At 42.6% G+C, this 15,313-nt stretch overlaps 1 long non-coding RNA gene across 1 annotated transcript; it reads left to right on the forward strand.

The window, feature by feature from the left end:
• Window positions 1–9,307: 9,307 nt before the first annotated feature.
• On the forward strand, window positions 9,308–14,873 carry LOC147601634 (uncharacterized). The gene is made up of 3 exons (XR_015257806.1): window positions 9,308–9,779; window positions 9,912–10,030; window positions 14,132–14,873. It is a non-coding gene; the product is annotated as an uncharacterized LOC147601634 (long non-coding RNA).
• The last annotated feature ends 440 nt before the right edge of the window (window positions 14,874–15,313 follow it).

The following is a 15,313-nucleotide window of genomic DNA, read 5'->3' on the forward strand; positions in this document are numbered from 1 at the left end:
AATTAGTACTGGGGATTTCTTGGCTCTTAGGTCTACGTTCAACAGCTTGCTTTCCCCCGCCCACTCTTTCTGGTCTATATCAAGCTTTGTAGGTCATAAATACATGTAATGTCAAATGAAATACCCCTTATCACAGCCTGCCCACTCACTCAACAAGAAAAATATGCAGAAAAGAAAATGAACGAGTGTTCCTTGTCAAGGAAAAAATCACTGTATTTTCACCAAGCGGAGTACTATGATTCACTTACCCCGTGAGGGTTCATGAGCTCTTTTCTTCCTCTTTCTGGCAATATATTCCTTATGCAATTCTGTCAATATAAAATAGCCAAAAGCAAAGAGCTAGTTATTTTTTTTTATAAAGGTACCATATTGCTGTTTAATATCCAAGCAGCAGCTTCATAAATAGGGTTGAAATGTAAAGCAAGCTATTTTCCTAACACCAGTGGAGAGACCTCCCCAGTGATGTTAAAGTGTGATCTTCATGAACATAAGCTTGTGCCTGGTTAACCTGGCACCCAGTATAGCAGGGTGGCTGCATCCCTCTTACTGTGTTGGTACCAGACAGTAGGTCAAAGGATGTGTGTTCTCTGTCTGTACCTGACCAGGCACAACCAAACAGATCTATTCAGTGGTATTAACTCCTAAGGCGTCCTCTCCTTAGATTTCTTTGCAACATCTGTTTCCACATTTTGTAAGGAACTATTTCACAAGTCAGTGTCATATACCATGTTTGGTACTTCTCTTGATGTCTAACCTAAGTAGAGATCCTCCACACAGACAGTCCCTCTCCAGTCTGTCTGTGTATTTCTTGAACTGGAGGAACCAGAAGTGCACACAGTACTCCAGGAGCAGCCTGACAACCACTGAATAGAGTGGAATGATCACATCTCTATCACTGCTAGCAATGTCTCTACAGATGCAGGATCTGATTTGCCTTTGTGGCTGCAGTGGCACAGTGCTGTCTCGGGTTCAGCTGGTTGTCCACCAGAACAACTAGAGGAGAACCTCTACTTCTGTGCTAGTCAACATTTCCTAGCATTTCATTCCAGGTCCAACTACTTGACCTGACTCTAATAATATGCAAATCTTCTTGTCGTCTCATCATCAAATAATTTTAGGTGCTTTTCCTCAGCCTCACTTTCAAATCTGGACAGTAGGCAAATGCCTATTCTTCCAATCCATTTCATATTAAAGAAAACCATGTCAGCAACTCACTTCTTCTGCCACCTCAGTCACAGCTTTGATTTGTTTGACTACTACGTTTCATCTTGTTCAGTAGTGTCCTTTGCTGTATTTTTCTTTCCAAAAGCTCTGGTGAATTCCAGGGAAGGAAATGTTCTCGTCCTTTGCACTGGGATTTTGTACAGCATCAAAACAAACAACTCTTCTCTCATGTGCAGTGACACATTAATGCCAAATTTCTCTTCTTCATCTCCACAGATCTCCTTGGTTCTCAAATGACCCATAATCTGTGAAGCAGGAAGAAAGGGGCTGAAAACCCTGTTACAGGAAACCTTTTCTGAACCCTACAGATTGCAGTGTCCTGTTTGTGTAATTTGAAGCTGTTACTGGTGCATGGATAAAAGAAGCTTAATTTAGAAATTAGCCTGTAAAAATGTTCAACTCATCAGATTTAGCAGGGCTTCCACTGCCTTCCAGCTGTGGCTCAAAGTGTTGGCTTGAACCTAATATGTTGATAACTGAGCCAATATCCAAAATTTTTACTGAAGTAGATACTATTTTAAGTAAAAAGTTTGGGGTTTTTTTTTTTTTTCCAGAATTACGGAAAAGAGACAGAAACTCACCTACTTTCTGCCTTTTCCCCTTTTTTATTTGGTTTTGGAGGGGGACAGTGGTGGGTTTTTTTTCTTCTTTATCCATTTGGGTGGATAGTTTCACACAGGGAGAAACTTTTTCTTCCTCTAGTTTACAACTGAGGAAGTGCTGTACCTTCTACTTCACTTTCTTTCAGTTCAACAAAAAGGATTTCCTAAAATATGACGTAAAAAGCTTATGATTATCTCATATGGAAAGTAGTCTGATAGTTTTTCAGACAGAGCTAAATGGCTGGGAAGAGGTAGAAGAGAAAGGGGAGAGAGCTCACGTTTATGCCACAGACCTGAAAAAAAAGTTTACTCTTTTGACTGAAGTTAAATCTGCATTTTTCTACAGGGCTGCCTTAAGCATAGCCATCATAAAGAGCTTAAATCATGTTGTAGCTTACGGGTATTTCTGTACTGATGTCACAAAACGCCAGTAACACTATGCCCAGTATAACACAGTTAAGCTAAAAGCAGTGTAACCTTTAAAAAAAAATAAGGCTACTACACATATTAGCTACCCAGAACCCCAGGCTAGAAAAGTGGATGATGCAAGTGTCTAACCTTTAATGCAAACGTATTTGTATGTGAAGTACCCAAGCTTCGGGACCTTCCTAAGCAAACTCACCTTCCAGGGCAGAACAACACAGGATAAGACGTTTTTCAAATCCCATTGAGGAAAGAAGATGGGCTTTTGGCTAGAGAACGGTAGACACAGACCAACCATCTAGCAGGGGATAGGGAGAGTGATTCAGTCACTGTCAAATGAGAATGGGAGACGTGCAAGGGGCAGATACGAAGCATGACAGTAAGAAATATAAGGGAAAATACGTTACATCAATTTAGACCTAGTTATGCACCACGGACCCAATGCTTTTAAACAGCCTGTGAGTCCACATCCTCCTTTGTAACGCCCAGTCAGGTGTAAGTATGAGATTGTAGGTTAAATAAATACAATTGCAAATGACAGCATTTAGCTCTCTAATTACCTGCTAGACCCTGTAATTTATTGGGCCTGCAAATCTATCTCCAGGAAGGTAGGAAAAATTCAATTACTCCTCAAACAAAGGCAAACTTGGCAGGCACAGATCTGTAGCTACAGGTGCTGAAAGTGTTCTCAAGCATATTACATGAGGTGTTTCATTCAGGTAATGCCCTGACTGGGGCTTTTTGGTTGTATTCTCATCTGGAATTACCATGTGCTGCTCTGCTTCATATTCACGTGCAGAACATATGCTTCCTTCAGCTTTTAAAAACAAACCTTTTAACCACGGAAGCATGCAAGATATGGCATGCTTGTTTCACTTGAATAGTTATGCACACTATTTTTTCCTGAGTCTGAGCAGAAGGCAACAAGCTATAGTTAGTGCGGCCTGACGACAGATCCATAAATTATGTTAAGTATTCTTTTTGTTTTCCAGGTGATTATGTGACTTAGGATTTTCTTTAGCATGAGAACAGCACATGATTCTAGTAAACAATATTAATGACAAACTTAGCCCTGCTCTTCTCTAGCAACAGATGTTCCTCCTAAGACAAGGTAAGATAAATAGGAAAGACAAGCAGCGATGCCCAAGTGAGGCTGTGATTGTCTATAGCAAGTCAATCATCTTTGGGCTTTAATGTGTTTCTTTACAGGAGAGAAAAGCTGAAAATATGAAAACAGAAAGTCTCTGCGCCCAGTGGGATGTAGGTGATGGCTGTTGGGCAACTCATTTAGCGCCTGTAGCTGGCCTCCAGATCCTCTCTTGCCAGCACAATGAGAAGTTTCTAGGGGAAAGGCAGCGAATTCCCACAGTGGCATGTGGAGGTGCAGAGCAGCATTACGCATGCTTAACTGCATTATATAGTACTTTCCTGAGGTGATAATCCTCACACTATGCGTGTACATAAATAGGTATTTGTTTTTAGCACAGCCGCCTCCTCAGCAAACTATTTGGAACCTCCTTTCAACCAATTTTCTTACTAGCAATTTCTTTTCTTTTCATATAATGATGAATGTTCATGCAAATACAACACAAGGCAAACAGGGAAATCTCTGCAGTATTAGAGTTGCTCAGTGCCCAGCCTAGGAGACCAGCTACATTAATACCAACACATCCCTAAGCAGAAGCATAACACCCAGCAATGGACAGAACATACGATAACCATAAACTGCAGATTACCACCTTGTATACCCTCTTTATCGACTACGTACACATCGGTGCCTCTCCCAAAATAGCCTGAAGCCACCTCACACGCAGATTAGGAACCCACTATCTTCATTACAAACCTCCATTTCGGATGCACTCAATCTGCAAGGTTTGTCTTTCTGTTTGCCGCTGCAGTAAAATGCTGAATTGGTTTGAAAAAGAGAGTTTTCTAAGACCTTCTATCTTAAGTGTTCACAGTAATTGGAACAATAGTTTGGAAAAACTTCATGGCTACTGGTTCTAAAACAGTTTTTTTTTTTACAAGTTTTAAGTAGTTCTTTCTCTTGTGCCTTTGTATCACTCACCTCACATAACTTTAATTACTTTTGGCAGGTGATCAGCTAATAGTATTTCAAGACGGACCTTATAATTCATGGAGAGAAATAGAGATTTAATCATCCACACACATCCTCCCCCTGTGGATGTGTGAAGGCAGAGACAGGTCAAGATGTTGTATCCACGCTGCTGGAAGGCATAAGGGCCAGAAACACCAAGGCTGAGATGCCTGCAGAAATCCCCTCCTTCCCTGCCCAAGCTTTCAAATCCTGCCCAGGATGGGCACCAGCTGTGCTCCCCAGCACTGGGGGTGGGACATTGTCACTGGAGGAGCCAGGATGAGGTGCCCACTTTCAGCTTTTGGTAGGATGATGCTGGCTGCCCCCAGACACAGCCCCCTCCTTCCAGCCTGCCCAGTGCCTGACTCAAACTGATGAGAGTGTATTTCCCAGCTCGGGTCCCAGCAGAAGACATTACACTTTGCCTTTGTGCATTCCCACAACAGATAAACTCAAAGTAGGTTTGACTTCTTTTTAGCTCTTCCAAAATGCTGTGTAGAGTTACTGTGTGCTGTAGAAGTCTGTTATGGTACCTGCACTGTGCCCTAGATCCTATGCAGCACCAGTATTGGGAGAGGGCCGTAAAGCTTCAGTGAAGTCAGTGGAATAGGATGTGTGTTTTCTTGAGGAAAGGCCAGCCAAGCAAAAGACATCACACTGTCACTCAGTTACGATGACTGTGTACCATTACTGTGACTGAGGACCTTTTGTCCATTGATCCCAGTGATGAACACCTGCCAGTGTCACTGGAAATGCAGTACTGTCGTGGAAGTGGGAATGATGCAGCAAAACCCATCATCTGAAGGAAACTTGAGCTGAAAAGAAACACAGATATATCTCTGCATAAACCCACGAAGCACATGGCATCATCCTTTTGCATGCAGAGCAACTCACCCCACTGTGCCCGCTACTCCCCGACCCAGTGTGGGTCTGACCACTGGCAGTGGTCATCCTCCCACTGGCGCTGGCTGCTGGCACCTGCAGTGTAGCTACAGCAAATGGCAAACTGGTGAACCTGACATCAGGAAACGGCTGTGACGGATCAGTGTTTGCACTTGGTATGTTTACAGTCATGCCAAGCCAGCTGTTTTCTGTCCATCTCTGCTATTTGCTCTCTCCAGCTCATTAGCTGATGGTCAACATGGACAGCAGCGGTACAGGGCACGTCTCTGCGTGACTGCTGCGCTGGTCTCACCTTTCACCTGCTGTGGATGTGGAAAGGGACTGTTAATCCCCTCCTCTCCTCTGCTGCCACCCCTGCCCACGAGGGAGCCATCCTACCCCTCCTTGGCTCCCAAGGGACAGGGTGGGGACTGGGAGCACGCAGCCGGGGGAGCTGGGGCAGAGACTTCCCCCTCCCCATCTGCTGGCAGCTGGATAAGCTTAGCCATAACCTGAGACCTTACTCTAGGGACACCAGGAGCTGGACAGCAAGCTTTAGTTACATGCAGATAAGCCAGAAGTGACATTAAATTGTGCATGAAACAAAAACTGACCCTAAGATGGAGATGGCAGGGTCAGGCAGCTGACCCAGCCTTACTGGGGCTCTTTAGCTGCATCCTAATGCCATGGCTATTTCCACAGCCTCCAGCTCCACAATCCCTCCTTTGATGTGACTCAGTGATCTTTTCAGGCGGTTTATTCCACAACCCGATCTGCTTTAGCACTGAGAAAGGTTTATACCTGACCTGAATCTTTGCTTCTTTACACAGAGATGATGAGCCTTCATTTTTATCCCTCACAGTTTTGGGTAAGTGAAAGTGTTTTTCTCTCACTTCTTTTCACATTTCAAATGTTTGTACAGCATTATTATATTCCTCCAGATTTTGGCTTTTTATTGAAGTGATATGAGAGAGAGGAAGAGAGGGTATACCAAGGGAGAGATAGATAGAGATCGCCACAGCAAGTTATGGGAGAAACTGAGCATGGTGCACTGTGTATAGCATCTGTATATGTCTATGTCAAAGTAAATAAATATGTGTAGGAGGCTGCTTGTGTTTATATTCACAACAACATATACAAACATACATACGCACAAATTAATTTCCATCATAAAAATGCTTCATTAATTAGTTGCTCTTTTAATGCTACACAAAAATCCTTCCACCTGCAAAAATAAATAATTCTGAATAGTCTCTAAATGCAGCCGAGCTTCAAGCAGAGCAGAGTCTCTATGAGAGAGGAGCTAGGACAGATTTTATTCCCTTACATGCCACTTAATGAGCTCTGTGAGCCTTTTTCTCAGACCAGAGGGTCCTAGAGCATGATACTGTTTCAGCAGCCTGATCCTGTATGGCAGGCTTTGTCTCTCCACTTTTAATCTAATGTATACATCCTTAAGAATACAAACATTATCTGAATGCACAGTAAAGAAGTCACAGAGCGCAGCAGCATGAGTAGAAGCCCCATAATCTCCATTGCCCATTTCTCGTAACTTGTTTAGCTCATCTATATGCTTCCACAGCCTGTAATGCTGGGTCTCTCGAGAGGCACCCTACCAAATATCTGCTACTCAGTGCTTCCCACAAGCGTGGGATAAGTGATGACAGATTTGGCTGCTGCTCGTGTCCTGATCACACAGAGGTAGAAGGGGATGGCACAGTGCTGGGCCTTATTTGCCCTGTCCCTGCATCTCTGCACAGCGCAGAGGACTTGCACCCAAACACTTCAGCGTAGGTGAATAGAGCTCAGACCCACACTTAGGCGTACACTGAACACTTGGTGTGCTGCTGTGTTGGGCTCGTACAGGCTACAGACTCTGTGTGGCCAGGCAGGGCTTTGAGTTGCAGGTACCCAAAAGTCCTATACTTCCCCTTGGGGCCAACTGCTGACCCATGAGACCTCTGGTCACCTTCCCTCCTCCTTGCAGAGCTCACCACCAGAGCCCCTCGCCCAGGCAATTCGTGTCTATGTTCTCAGCTGAGCTTCTCAGGTTTTGCACTGAAAAAAAGGGTCGCCTTCACACCATTGCCTATGTGTGAAGAAAGGCTCAGTGGTTTTCCTTCTATGAAGCCTGAAACGCATTTCCAATATTGAAAACTGCTGCAAAACCAGCAACCCTCCCCATCGTTTAATTTTCAAAGGCACTGACTTAATTCCCAGAAGGCAGTGCTAATGCTGGCTGTAATCAAGAGGGCTGTTCCTAAGAAGAATAAGAATTCCCCTCCAACTATTTTTTACTGCCTGGGTACATGACAGCAGAAAACTCTGCAGAGTAGGATAGAAGTGTCCCCTGGTACGACCAGGTCTGCCCTAGTGAGACAGATCCACCGCTGCTTCCCACCAGCTCTGCTCCAGTGTAAATGTACTGATGAAAAGAACTGGTCTCTTCAGTCTCAATAAGCTTAATTCACCTTTGTCTCTAGCAGCTAGTTACTGTGGAAATGCTATGTTGCTAACTAGTTTTCTTTAACTCTAAAAGGCAAAATGGGGGAAAAGTAATGGTTCCCAGCTATTCAGAGTCCCTGTTCTGAAGGAATCATTTGCCACGTTTGGAGCTGTGGCAGTGAAAGAGGTGAGAGCCGGCATTTCCAATCATCAGCTTCTGAAAGGCAAACTGAGCACAGCCTGCCTGTTATAACCTAGTGAGGACTGAATTAAGCAGAGAAGAAAGGAGGACCATGTCATTTGCTCAGCATGCCATATATTTTCTCTTTCTCTCTCTGTGTCTGTTCTCTTCCTCAGCAGCCTTTTCTAGCAAAATACTGAAACACAATCCTTCCTTCTGAGAACAACAATGAATAATTATTTTCCAGACAAATTCACTTCAGCAAAGCCCCTGATCTTAATGCCATACTAGCTGGTTGAACGAAGTCTCAGTTAACTTTATGGCCCAATAAATCTGAAGTCTGCTATTAAAATTTTCATTAAAAGATGCTGGCAGAGGAAGACAAACTTTTAATAGCAATAATTGCATGAGACCACTCCCTCAAAAACATGCTTTTCAGTAACTGGGGTGCTTCTCTGGCTGGTAGGAGCTTGCACATCGCTGCAACTGCCCTTCATGTTTGCACTTTGGCAAGACAGATCTGCTGCCAGAGCGTGGGCCAGCCAGCCGCATGGTGTGCAGGGGAGATGGCTGGCGCTGTCAGCCATCTCCGTCCCCTCTCCCACGGCAAATGTCAAATGAGGGAGAAGTGGGGAACAGATTTGACTTACAAAACTATTCCTGCTTGCCTTCCGTGGAGCCTAGTACCTCTCCCTCCTTTCTGCTAGGGCTTATCTGTATTTATTTACTTTTTCCTGCCTTCTGTTCCCTCCCCACATCAAGAAAGGTGAATCTTCAGACCTGAACTGACACTGCACCGAATTTTATTACCTGTTTTATCCATTGACAGCTTATCTGCATTAGTGCTTTTTAAATACCAGTTCTTCATTATGTATCTATGCTAATTATTGTTTTCTTTTAAATTTTAAATTTATTTATATTAAACATTTCTTTAAAGGAAGTAAATTCTGCTTTTCCTAAGGTTGATGGATTCCTCTATGATCTTATAATCTCACCTGCATTTCTATTCCTGTTGTTTGTTCAATAACAAAAATTGTCAGGTCTGAAAGAAGAGTTTTGGCCCCTTACGGAATGGTTTCAGCATTGCTAAGAGAGCTGCTGAGAAACAAACAAGTTTATATTTGATATGATCCCATATTAATGGAGGTTGACCTTATCTGAGGGCAGCCTTAAAAGGAAAGTCTGTTCAGTCCCAGGGCTGAGAGTAAACAGACAAGTGGTCCTTATGTAAGTAGTAATAAGTGTTTACAGCATTGTTCAGATATCTTCATTGTTCTTAGCTGTACTTTTGCAATACTTTTGTTTGTTTAATTTCCTTTCTCTACTGTAATCTTAATGTAGTCATAATGGATTTGATTATATGTTGTTGCTTTTTCTTGGCTTATTACAAACTGCTGGCAAACAATCCAGAGCTCGAATGTGCTTCTGCAAAATCAGTTGTTTAATAACGCCAAATGACAAACACGCTCTTGGTGAAGAATCTGTAAACCAAACAAAGGGACATATCTCTGCAATATGCTAAATGAGCACACTGCCTGCAGTTAGCAGCATGACTGCGGGATGAAGAAAAAGGGCAGTAGTAGAGAAGACTACTTTCTGAAGCTTACACAAAATACTTTTTTCTACAAAGAATGCATCACAAATGTAGCAGAAATGCAGTGCAGTAGTATCTAGGACGTATGAAAACTTACTTGGGACAACTCGGATGCCTGATTTCAACCTCTTACGAATAACACCTTTGTCCCAAACTTACAACAGTACAAAACCCCACGGCCCATCTCTGCTATTCTGCTCTTGGGAGGCAACAGTTTCAACAGAAGACCTTCAGTCAAGTTTTGATTCCTTCTCTTGGTTCCTATTTCATTATCACATCAGACAAGCTACTTATTTTCAACATGAAGGCTGTCAGAGCTTTGCCTCAGAAGTAAAGATTCTCTGTATATGTGTGTGTATATATATTATTTTTGTTTCCATCTCAGGATCAGCCTGCTTTAGGAGGCTCTATCACTGAGTTGTTAAGCAAGAGTCTTAATGGTTTTTTTTCTACTATCACCAGAAGCACCCACAAAATGTTGTGGTGTCTTGCTGCAGATCTGGCACGTGATATGCTGCAATGCCAAAAGTGGACCTGCTGCCCAGGTGCTGAGCATGGTGAAACCCCTTCCCACCTCTCTGGTGAGTGCTCTCATCACAGGATGAGGGCTCAGCCTGGAACTGGGTTTACAGAATCCTTCTGTTTAGATAGTTCAGTTTTATATAAAATACTCAAAAAGAAAGAGCGAGCCACAGAATATCTCTGTAGTCTTCTTGGCCAAAGATCTCCATAGGACCAGGGTCCCAGGGGCTGTTTAACTGTCAATACCAAGTACAGCAGAGTGAAAGGGGAAGCTGACAGCGCTCGATTCTTATCAGAGACAAGGCAGGGAGACAGATGCCTATTTGTGAGACAGTGGATAAGAAAGATGCAGCACTGGGATCTGTAGCGGCTTTGCAAAAAATCTAGCTCTTAATTTTCTTTGTATCTTTTCCAGGCATCTATAACAAGCTCTCATTTGGCATGAGAAGCAATACTATGTTCAATCCTGAGATTTTATTTTCTTTTCTTTTTAATAACAAAAGAAAAATGATGCATTTATTTATTAGTCTGTCTGCTGAAACAACTTTGACACCTCCATCACATTCATCTGCTATCCCTTGTCTTACGCTTGGCTTGTAAGCTCTTTGGGCCACAGACAGCTTCTCTCTGCAGCGTTCCTGATTGCTACAGTAATAAGAAAAGAAAATAGTAATTATAATCTGCTGGGTTTTGTTCGTAATAATAAATAGATGCTGAATGTTTCCTCAAGTGAACAAAACTACTGTGTCTTGCTTTAAAAATTCTTAGATTTGAACTAACCACTCATGGAGTCATTTTATGTGCATATACGTAATTTAGGCTTGCATCCCTGTGGAGGACGTCTTGCAAGCACAGATTGAAGTTTATTTGGTAAAACACAAGTGCATGTACTCCTAGTGCTGAACTGGGCCTTCAGGGAGCAAGTGATGGCTGCCCAATCACAGCTGGGGGCGTCTGTACTGATTAAATTGAGGGCTATTAACGCTAACCGTTTCCCTAATCTGCTCTCATTCATACTGAGTCTAAGCAATGGTCTGAGCTACGTGACTGCACTCCCTGGACCAGAGTACCCCCTGCTAAAGCAACCGGGATTATAGGTCCAAAGAAGGATTTCTTCAGCCCTACCTGTCTGACCCAGCCAACAAAATAATGCATGAGAAAACCTCAGCACGCTGATTTTACAGACGTTGACATGCTGTCCAAACAAATCACAACAATTTCAGTTTTCCCAAACACTGGTCTTGATCTGAGTTGCATTGTGGTGGATGTAAGCACAACCTGTAAATACTAAAAAGTTAGCTCACATCAGGCAGAACTTTGTGAGACACAACTGGTCATCAGTAAGACATACAGGTAGAAGTTCAAAAGACCCAGAAGAAGGTCAAAAGACCCAGAAGGTTTCTTACTATTTAAAATACTTTTGGAATAGCGGTCAGGCACACAGTCACTCTGAAAAGAAAATCATCGAGATCCCAGGGCCTGAGCACAATAACCACTTCTGTATAATGCTGGCACAAACAAATACTGGTGTGTCTCTGTAAACCCTGGAAAAACGTTCACATCTAGAAATGACAAAGGTATCATGACCAACCTTGTTCTGCAGTCTTTGCAATATCTGATGCCTTTGTCACCACCACCTAGCATTTTCTTATCAAGGCTATCTGATACCTACAGCAGCTTTGTCTACCTGCTCCCTCAGGAGATCTGGCTGCACGATATGAGGCTATGCCTGCTCTGCAAAATGCTGCATTAGGTTCCGGTTTTCTCCCAGGTGATGTTCAGATTTGGTTTTGACCTGCTGTGCCAGACGGGACACCGGATCTCATTCGTGGCCAGAGTAGCTGAAAACAGTAGAGAACTTTGAGTTACTGGGCTCTTGCAAGAATGAGCATTGGAAAGGGAAAAAAACCTTTTTTTCTTAAAAAGATTCTGGAGGTCCACTTGCAATAGGGGGCTTACCTTTGGAGGTGTGACTATCCAGACAGTGTGTTCCGTCCTCTCTATGTGTGCACGGTCTTGTTCTTCACATGATCAAGTGTAAAGACAAGATAGGATTACCCACTTGGCTGATCTTTGCCTGGGTGAGACCAAAGCAGTTTATGGTCCTTCAGCCTGCGTGGGGTAGAATTCTACTCACTGATACTCAATGGAAATATTGAACCTTGTTTCAATGAGATTGGTATTCCTTCACTGTGTTTTCCTAAAATCAGAACCAAGAAATTGTACCTGGAGCTCTATGAGTATACAGTAATGCCTACAAAAATGCAGTACTGCAAAAATGAAGAGCATCTGTCTCAGAAAATTTTGTGCAAATCTTGCCTATTCTATTATTTTCAGTAACTGTCACCTGATCAAAAGTACAGCTTTACAGACTAAAATGTATAGAATTGAAGGAAGCCAGCATATGCTATTTTAGTGAGTGTATTATCTAAAGTGGGCCTTCCATCTGTTTCAGACTTGATTATTACATCATCTTTATGTAGCTTGATTTACAATGAGTGAATTAAATGCTTATGTGAGTGCTTCATACAATATGAAACACAGCTGTGACATTTTCAGAGACAGAACAGGGCAAAATGTTCTAGACACACTGAATTTCATTTTTCTACTGTGTTTACTAAAATATTCATTTGTAGCAAATATTTTTCCCACTCCTTTAGTAACACACAATTGTATTTTGAAGAACCATACAGCAACCACTCAGATTGCAATGAAATACTGAATATTTTTATCTGTCAAAGAAAAGACTGAGTTTGGTGATCAAAAGACCAGTCTCTATTAAAAGCATTCAGCTGGTTTTTCCTAACCTAGCTGTTGCCAAACAAAGACAGATTAAGATTAATTGCAGTAATTAAACAAAGGGACAGACTACAGCATTAGTAGTAGCAATGTATCACATTCATTGTTCCCAGATACTTTATTCAACAGGAAAATAGAAAATGAGCTCTAGTCTATGTTATGTGCGTTTTCTATAAGTATAAACTCTTCAGCTGATACTCAGCTACAATGTATGTGTGTTTATAGTTTGCCATACCGTATCTTCCTTTAAAAGTCCCTTTAGCTGCTAAAAGCAAGTCAGAATTAGAGTATATTTCTTGATTAGATATAAAATAGTTTCATGTGAGCAATTTTTTAAACTACGAATTTTTGTCTTGTGTTTCAAAATTCATCTGACAAGTTGTAGTGAAAGGAGAGGTAGAATATAGATTAGGATCTAGCAAAAGCTCCTCTTTCAAACACAATCAGGAATAATCACTATTTTCTCCTCACTTTTCCACTATGCAATTTTTTTTCTTGCTTTTGGGTTAGGGCTGGGTATTGGTTTTGTGTTTTGTTTGTGTGTTTGCTTTAAAAGGCCTGTACTCTGCCTGAAGCCAGTTTTGGTCACGTTATGGGTTCAGATTACAGTGTCACTAGGCTCACAGCAGGACACTGCAAATTAACTGTATTGCATTCACAAGACCTGACTGTATACCCATTCTGAAAGCAAAGATATTTGCTGTTGTTCCCTCAGGATGGAAAATAAAAGAAGGCTAAATTTAAAAATCATGCTCATATTTAGGATAGTCCAAGGCACATAAATTGCCTTTGGCCAATAATGTACAGGCTCAGCATAAGTCCTGTGCAGCTCCAAACCTCCAGCTCTCCCAGGACACTTCTTCGCATCTCTCTTGACTCCATACAGCTGGTTGCAAGAGCAGTCTCTTCTTAACAAGATAAGACCAGAGGTTATTTCAACTCTAGAAAACAAAACAAAACAAAACAAAACAAAACAAAACAAAAAACCACCACATAATTCCTTTTATGCTCACTTCAGTGTGGCATAGACACACCCTGTTTTGCCAGCATTGGCTTAGTAATTTGTCATTAGAAGATAAATAAGCAGGTTAAGAAATCAATAGGGAGTTTTGTAGACAGAAAAAGAGTAGAAAATAAACAAGGCTGTATTCTAGGATGCAAACATGCATTTTCCTCATTTAAGATTTGAACTGGACAGTGAACCTGATGCTGGGAGGAAAACATTAAGTGTAACTGGGGAGGGGGAACGTGTCCCTTGCAAATGATTTCCCGTGAATAGCTGCCTGCTCTGACATCTTTTGATTGAGCTATTTCTAGAGCTAACCCTCTGCTTGTAAATACTGATGCTAATCTTGTTTCAGAAATGTTTCATCTTGGCAAGGCATTAACAAACACTGTACCAGAATGCCTGGAGTACAACCATGCCCAAGGCCTTGCTGTAATAGATCAATCAACAGAGGAGGTAGGTGAAGATGAGGAAAGAGATGTTCCAAAGCCTTCAGACACATTTTGATTTAGCTAAGCTTTGCTTTGGCTTTCCATAAACATTAGCACAAGAAAAAATTAGCTTGTGTTAATGCTCCTAGAAAACAAATGCCAGTTCACAGGCTCAGGTTTGCTTGATGAGAAAAGAAAATCTGATTTGGTGGAGAGAACAGGCCCCTGTAATGGCAGAGTCATCTAGCAGGACAGCACAAGTAAAGCAAGAGGATACCTGGTCACTCTCATGGGCTACAAATCACAGAAATATCCATTACAAACTATTCATTGATAACTTTCAGAAAGGGATTCAGCTGTATAGGGCAGCAGTGGTTTGTGACTAAAGAACTGAAGCGTCCTTAAAGGAATCTGATTATAAGGAACTGAGGCCTTTAAGACTGATTCATTCTTCAGTTGCTTTTGAAAGCCTGTTCTGGTTTTGTTAGTGAGGGGAGGGCTAAGTTGGTAGCTTCTGTAGGAAACTGCTAGAAGTTGCTCCCCTTTGTTCAGTGGACTCGGCTGGGCCTAGGGCGGACCCGCTGCTGGCCAAGGCCGAGCCAATTGGTAACAGAACGCTCCATGATAACGCTTCTGCGATAATGTATTTAAGAAGGGGAAAAAAGAAAAAAAAAAAGAGGAGAAGATGTGAAGCAGCTGAGCAGGGGCAGAGAGGGAAAGGCACAAGCCTTGTGGGCCTTGCAGGCACCGGGTGGCCGACTGGGCCCAACTTGGTCCGGCCTGGCTGCAAGAAGTGGAGAGGAGATGAGATGTGAATGAGATGTAAAAAGATCCTGAGAGGCATCTGCCTGCCTGTTGTGAAGAATTTTTCTTGTGAGAGGAATGGCTGCAGACGCCAAGGTCAGTGAAGAAGGAAGGGAAGGAGTAATGCGGCTCCTGGCCAAGATTCCCCTGCAGCCTGTGGTGACGACCATGGTGGAGCAGGTTGTCCCCCTGCAGTCTGTGGAGGTGCACAGAGGAGCAGAGATCCACCTGCAGCCCATGGAGGACCCCACGCCAGGGCAGGTGAATGCCTGAAGGAGGCTGTGGCCCGTGGAGGGCCCGCT

This window comes from Chlamydotis macqueenii, chromosome 2 (assembly GCF_036417535.1).
Source record: "Chlamydotis macqueenii isolate bChlMac1 chromosome 2, bChlMac1.mat, whole genome shotgun sequence".
Lineage (NCBI taxonomy): Eukaryota > Metazoa > Chordata > Aves > Otidiformes > Otididae > Chlamydotis > Chlamydotis macqueenii.